The sequence below is a fragment of the Triticum dicoccoides genome, chromosome 2B (genome assembly GCF_002162155.2).
Source record: "Triticum dicoccoides isolate Atlit2015 ecotype Zavitan chromosome 2B, WEW_v2.0, whole genome shotgun sequence".
NCBI classification, from domain to species: Eukaryota; Viridiplantae; Streptophyta; class Magnoliopsida; order Poales; family Poaceae; genus Triticum; species Triticum dicoccoides.
Genome location: NC_041383.1, coordinates 189,147,521 through 189,155,398, shown reverse-complemented (window position 1 = coordinate 189,155,398; position 7,878 = coordinate 189,147,521). Strand labels below are relative to the sequence as shown.

Genomic DNA, 7,878 nt, shown 5'->3' with positions numbered 1-7,878 from the left:
CGAGATTCATTAAAAATAAACCATTGACCAGCGGGGCATGACCATAAAACATATCTCTCATATAAATATAACAACCATTATTCTCGGATTTAAAAGAGTAGCCATCTCGCATCAAACGAGATCTAGATACAATGTTCATGCTCAAAGCTGACACTAAATAACAATTGTTGAGGTTTAAAACTAATCCGTAGGTAAATGTAGAGGCAGCGTGCCGACCACTACACCACGACACCGCAACGGCGACATGCATCTGTCGGCATAGCTGTACATTAGCGACACATTATCTGTCCGAAAGAACGCCGACACATCAATTGTCCACGTTGTTTAGTTGAGAGACACTCTATCCGTCGGTACTTCACAAACATTTCCCAATACAAAATGTGTCGGTAGATGTACCTTTTGAGGGTAGATTATGTGTCGGCGATGCTCTTCAACGGAAAAAGTGTCGCGTTTCTCACATCCAGTCCACCAGTTTCCATGCGTGGGCCGCGACCCAAGTATTGAGAGGCTACAACCGAGCGTGCGAGAGGCCCAGATCCCAGCCGCGCTCCTCTGAAGTCTGAACACAAGCGCGCTATCTCACCCTGGCCACACAAACCTAAACCTAAACCTAAATCGCCCACCAGCCGCCGCCACCCTTCATCTCCGTCGATTCGGTCATGCCGCTGCACGTCCCACCGTCGCCCGCGCCACACGAAGCTCCCATCCAGCCCGCGGTGCAGCCCCACCACCAGCAGCCTGAGGTGACGCCCCGTCGTCAGCTCATCCAGCGACCGACGCCGCGTGTGCCGATTCGGTCGCGCCGCTGCGCCTCCACCGCCGGCGGCGCCACGCCGCCACCCGAAGCTCTTGCCCAGCCCGTGGTGCATCCCGACGTGTCGCCCTGGCGACGGCCGACGTGCTTACCAATTTGAGCGGTTGCTTCTCCGACTGCCGTTAGTGCCCCCCAAAGCTTCCTTCCACCCCGTGGTGCTTCCATCCACAGCCAAGGAGCCGCACAACCCCCTGCATCCCGAGGTGCCACCCAGCCGTCCCTCTTCCACCTCCAGTGATGGCTCCCCTATTCCCCCTTGTCATGCCCTCCTTTGCATCTAACTGTTGCATCCTGTAGGTAAGCTTAATCATGTGTTATTCTTTTATGTGATTCCTCATGATTGTGTGATATTGCCCATGAGATCTTCCTGGCTTAGCGTTGAACTGAATAATATCATCTCTGCAGCGTCTTCAATTGAATCTATGTACATAGGGAAAACTCCACAAGAGGCTTCTGAAGTTTGGTCAACGCCTACATGAGGTCAGAATAGTATTCATTAAGCAACATTGGATATTAATTTTTCATATCATGTTTTCATTGCACAGTCTCTATATTGATAGGAACAGACTGAACTTATTGATTGACCTTGCCCTATTTGTGCAAATGATCATCTTAATTATTCTGTCATTACCCTTAGTTTTGAATGAAACATATTGTTTATCATTACCTTGTAGTTCTAAAAAAATTTACACTTGAACCTTCGCTCATGTTGCAAATTTAAAATAATTACAGTACAAACATCTGAAACTGAAATGATACATTTTTGTGTTGTAGCCAAATATATTTTCCTACAACAGTTTGGCTTATCTTTGTTGTGTGCTTATTTTGAACTTCCATGACAGGACCAACCTATAGCTCGTATGTGCCGCTGGATAAGGCCATGTCTTTCGTGGGTGGTGCTTGGCTGATTTGTACATGGATACTATTAAAGAATGGTACAAACATATATGGTAGGCGATTGTGATCAACCTCTCTAATTTTCTATGAAGGCAACCCGTTATACTTATTTAATTCGCCTAGTCACCATGTGGCAACGATTTATGCTCTTCTCTGGCAAGATGTCCATGGTGTGTCTTATTTGAATTATATTCCATGACATTCATCCTCATCCACTCCTCCATGTGCGTCGCCGTCTCCATGCTCCACTCCTCCAACCGGATCCAGTAGGGTCACCGGATCTATTGCTATTGTGTCTATGGGGAGCTCCTTTCCTCCGAGCGCGAGGCTGCTGAGGGAGGGGCTAATGTTACCTTCTTTTTTGTCCTGCTGCATGTCCATCAACCCGCCCACAGAATCATGATCCGTAAAAGCTCCAAACTCTGCCAATTAATTTGCACAACAAAGTAATTAATGATACACCAATTAAATGTTTCTTTTGTACTACTTGTATTGATGCTACTTCTGTTTCGGAATTTTAGTCACGCGCTTCTATCTATCTATATATCAACTAATGCGTTCAACTCTCGTGCCACAGGATTATGAAAGGTTGATCCAAGCCAGCTTCAGAATGAGCTCAAGGCATACAGGAAGACCGAGGAGGAGGGGATGAACACACTTTTGAACCACTACCTCCATTTCTGTGGAGTTTCTCTCAAGGTCAGCTTAACCAATTCCATTCTGAAAATCATGCTGCATATATTCACTTCTCGTCGATTCACAAAAAGAAACAAAAAATGAACTTACAGATGCAAGCTGAAATGCTGGTGATCGTGAAGAACAGTCCTGTGAATGGCATCATCAAGCTCATCGAACAGCATCACATCACAAACCATGTCACGGGAACATCTTCCTTCTCACCGTGTGTCCAGACCAAATACAGCCTCGTAACAAGGTTTCATCGATAAACATGCACATAAAAATTGTTCGTGGACTTCTATATATATATTTAGGTAGGAGGTCCTATTCTTTAAGGATCTATTTTATCCGCTTGTTCATTGTAAATACTGATTTGTGCACCAAACTTGAGTCATGCCTTGTTCTAACTGAGGCATCCCTGCACTATGCATATACGTGATTTTGTTTTACTGCTAGCAATGTGTCCCATTTATTTTATACTTCTTAGATGTTCGCCTTAAACTGGTGCACATAATTTTCAGCAGGGCAACTTCTTAGCTCAACTGATGGGTGGATGTCCTTTCTTACAGTCGTGCATGCTCTAACCATTTGTTCTTTCTTGTCGTGATGGAAGATGTAACACCATTTACTTGCTAGGTATCTTTCTTACATTTTCTAAATAGATTCATCCGAGTTTAGATTCTGAATCAGATTTGCTTACTAATGGATATCAATAATTATGCTAGGTCCGTGAATAGTTTAGTGGCTTGTAGATGAAGTGAGCGCATGTAGTAATTAAATGGACTATAGATGAACCCAGAGCACATAGTAAATGGCAGGCATGATTTATTATAAATTGTGTAAAGATCATCCTAGCAATTACTCACACTAGACAATGCCTAACTAGAGTGCATCTGTTAAACCAAGATGCATGTGCAAGCATATGGTCTTCGAAATGCCTTTTTTCACCAAGTGCACTTCCTGCTACCACGTTTATGACTGCTGGTACATGTACAAGTGCATATCTGATTATTTGCTGGTTGAGGAACTTCAAATACAAATCTGTAAAGTTACAATAAGAACCTTATTCGTTATGCCTTTTAACAGATCTAAGTCAATGAGCCCATAAATTTTCTATTAAGGCATGTGATATGCTAGTTGCTAGCCTGACTTTTGTTGATGCTTTATTAAGGATATCTTCTGTAACAAACTATTTGTAGTACATCTTCAGTTTTTAGATCTTTGGGATCAAGGGCAACTTACAAATTTGAACAAATTCTCGTTTATAAGATTGCTCAAACATTTAAGTTCTTTTGCAGTGACAATGGCACGTCCACAAGTTGATACAAGATGTTCTGATGATCGGTTTTGTTCATAGCATGTTTGACACATTTCGTGGATATGGAAGTTGAGGTCAGCTTGGTGATCGAAGATATTTGGTCTCTTCCTTATTATCTTGTAGTAGTCAAGTGATCGAACAATTGGGTCTCTTAGGAGCTTAGCCGTCATATTTTGTAATAGACAACGTCTTGTATGTTGACTTACTTATTTCCTTATTGGTTGTAGCTGACTTGAGTGTAGCAAACTAATGAATCTTGTATATATGCTTGAATGAATGTATTAATCAATGGTATCTTGTGATGAATCGAAGAGTGTGTTTTGTTTGTATATGTACTGCACACTGAACATAAATTGAATATTATGAATGTAATTTCATGTTAAAATATGATGCATTTGCATTTGTGCTGAAACGTAGAACGCTGGCAGCAAATGTGTCGGCAAAACTATTGAGCATCGCCCTATTTGTCGGCATAGCACGCTGACAGATGAACTGTCGGCATATTAAGGGGTGTCATAGTATCTGTCGGCATAGCACATTGTCAGATGATGTGTCGGCATAGCACACTGTCACATGATCTGTCGGCATACAAATGTCTGTCGGCGTAGACCTCACCAAGCCTGTCATAGTATGTGTCGGCAAAGATTTATCTGTCGGGAAAGACCTATCACGGCAGGACTATAGGCGACAGCTCCTTTCTGTCGGCAAAAGTCTTTGCCGACACTAAATGTGTCAGCTTAGGTGACCTGTGCCGACACATTGTTTGACGCTGTTTTGAGTGTCGTGGTGTAGTGGACGACGATCACATCGACCTTGCAACCATTCCTGACGCGCATCGTCACCTCGTCCTTTGCCAGTCTCTGCTTATTCCGCAGCTCCTGTTTTGAGTTACAAATATGAGCAACCGCACCGGTATCAAATACCCAGGAGCTACTACGAGTACTGGTAAGGTACACATCAATAACATGTTGTCACGCCCAAGATGCGACCCTATCCTAAAGGAACTCGAAGGTCCCACCAAGGATAGAAGCGCATCTTGAAGATGCTTTTGCAAGGTGGATATCATTACATCAACATTACATAATAGATAGGGATACATACAAAAGGCATACAATGCCACACGAATACAACATCATCTTACATAAGAGCACCATCCGACTACGGATGAAACACAAACAGAAACTCAAACGACATCCACCCTACTAGCCCAGGCTGTCGACCTGGAACCTATCCCCTGATCGGAGAAGAAGCAGAATAAGAACTCCAAAACAAGCAAACATCGCTCTCGCATCATGATCATCACATAACATGTACCTGCATCTGTTGTTGTAGTAATTTGTGAGCTACGAGGACTCAGCAATCCTATTACCATGGGTATCAAGACTAGCAAAACTTAATGGGAAAGGAAGGGGTAAAGTGGTGAGGTTGCAGCAGCGACTAAGCATATATGGTGGCTAACATACGTAAATAAGAGCGAGAAAAGAAGCAAAGGAACAGTCGTGAAGCTAGCAATGATCAAGAAGTGATCCTGAACTCCTACTTACGTCAAACATAACCCAAAACCATGTTCACTTCCCGGACTCCGTCAAAAAGAGACCATCACGGCTACACACGCGGTTGATGCGTTTTAATTCGGATCTGGTGTCAAGTTATCTACAACCGGACATTAACAAATTCCCATCTGCCACATAACCACGGGCACGACTTTCGAAAGTTTATACCCTGCAGGGGTGTCCCAACTTTGCCCATGATAAGCTCTCGCGATCAACGAAGGATATTCCTTCTCCCAGGAAGACCCGATCAGTCTCGGAATCCCGGTTACAAGACATTTGGACAATGGTAAAACAAGACCAGCAAGACCGCCCGTTGTGCCGACAAATCCCGATAGGAGCTGCACATATCTCGTTCTCAAGGCACACCGGATGAGCCATACGTCAGGTTGGCATAGACCCTGGTTGCCCAGGGGGCGCCGGACATCGCTCGGTTTGGACCAGCACTTGGAGAAGCACTGGCCCGGGGGGGAGGGGGGGGGCTAAATAAAGATGACCCTCGGGATGCGCGACTCCCAAGGAAAAAAAAGGCTAGGCGAGGAAAATGGTAAAACCAAGGTTGGGCCTTGCTGGAGGAGTTTTATTCAAGGCGAACTGTCAAGGGGGTCCCATAAATCACCCAACCGCGTAAGGGACGCAAAATCCGGAAACATAATACCGATATGATGGAAACTAGGGCGGCAAGAGTGGAACAAAACACCAGGCATAAGGCCGAGCCTTCCACCCTTTACCAAGTATATAGATGCATTAATAATATAAGAGATATTGTGATATCCCAACATAATCCTGTCCACCATGGAGCAATCTTCAACTTCACCTGCAACTAGCAACGCAATAAGAGGGCTGAGCAAAGCGGTAACATAGCCAAACAATGGTTTGCATAGGAAAGGTGTCAAAGGTTAGAGGTTCATGGCAATATGGGATGGCTTGATAAACAGGTGATAGGTAGCACAACATAGCAATAGAATGAAGCAACTAGCATAGAAATGATAGTAGTGAGATCCAGGGTAGCGGTCATCTTGCTGCAAATCCCACTAGGAAGAAGAACGAGTCCATGAAGAAGATGAAGCCACGAAGACGAACCAAGCGTAGACGAACGAATCCTCACGATCGCAACGAAACATGAACTATCGAGAAGAAGCACACAACATAGTAAACACACCACACATGAACAAGGCATGATGCTCAACCAAGCATGATGCTTGAAAAAGCTACATGGAGCTACTCATGGCAAGAGATGATGCAAACAAGAGCAACACATCAAGGCAAGTTTAAATAAGACCGGAAACAACATATAACAATCCCGGTAAGTCCTCATATGCAAATTTCGAAATTGTCCAGATCTAAAATAACCATTATGTTCAAGTTGTTAAACAGCAAGTTAAGATGCACCAATATGAGCTACACGAGATTCTAGTCAAGTTACATATAAAGTTCATTATATTAGGAGCTACTGCCTAGAAGATATGAGCAAAACAAGTTAAACATGACATTGATGTAAAATGCATACAAACATCAAGCAAACATCTCAAAACAATGATGCAACATGATAATATGAAGCTACATGCAATTCTAAGCAAGTTTCCTATAGAGCACACTCAAAGCGGAGCAACGGTTCAACACATACACTCTATACAAGGTTAAAGAGCATGCTATCCAAAACAGCAACTAGGCATATTGCAAGCATCAAAACAACATGCTACATCACCCCAACATGATAACAAAAGGCATGGACATGATGTACAGGTAAATCATGACAAAACATGAACACTGAGCTATCTCCAGAAATCACTAGAACATGCTCCAAAACACATGGCAAGATTGCATATAGTAACAGTTTACAGGCTTAGCAGAAATAGCATCAGGTTGCAATGTTTAGAGCTATCAAACAACATGCTACAGGAACTTATCATAGAAACTTAAGGCATGGAATGATACTACTAAATGCATAGAACAAAAGTCCTTTACTGACCATGAGCCAAAAAGGATCAGAAGATATGATGGCACCCATGTAAACATGGCAAATGATATGACAGATTCAAACATGGCAGGAACAACAATAAGTAGGCATGTTGGTGAGCTTGTACCACTCACCACAGAGCAATACATGGCATGAAAAGGTGACCAACAGTAAGATGACATATTTATGAAGCTAAGCATGGCAATAGAAAGTTCATAGGGTGCATGGATCACTAGCAAAGCTCATGGCAAAACTGAACTTAATGTTAACAGGCTAACAGCAACATTATTTAGCAAGTTTTGAGCAAGGTTACAACAAGCTACAACAGGCTATAAATGCAACCAGGGGCATGAATGGATAGAGCATGACATGTATAACAAAACATCCTTAGTGAACATCTCCAGATTATGCATAGAATGACTTGTAGAAGCAAGTTTACATAGCATCACGAAATAACAGATTCAACCTAGCAAAACAGTAACATCAAGTACCCTACTTCACGAGCTCGATGCACTCAGTTCAAGACTCACAAAAATACAAGACAAGCACCCCTGTAAAGATGGCATGATGTAGTTCAAAACACATGTAGAGCTCATGCTCGTAGGATGCACACATCAAATGCAACAAAAATGACAAATCACCAAGTTCTGTTAACAGGCAG

General features: G+C 43.1%; 1 long non-coding RNA gene across 5 annotated transcripts; it reads left to right on the top strand.

The window, feature by feature from the left end:
• The first annotated feature begins 544 nt into the window (after positions 1–544).
• LOC119362981 lies at positions 545–4,013 on the top strand. Of its 5 annotated transcripts, none has more exons than XR_005173710.1 (7): positions 546–1,111; positions 1,220–1,294; positions 1,657–1,764; positions 2,289–2,410; positions 2,500–2,703; positions 2,911–3,025; positions 3,688–4,013. It is a non-coding gene; the product is annotated as an uncharacterized LOC119362981 (long non-coding RNA). The 5 variants fall into 5 exon arrangements; XR_005173713.1 differs by having other exon boundaries at positions 547–1,111; positions 2,500–2,645; positions 2,914–3,025; XR_005173712.1 differs by having other exon boundaries at positions 547–1,111; positions 2,500–2,645.
• The last annotated feature ends 3,865 nt before the right edge of the window (positions 4,014–7,878 follow it).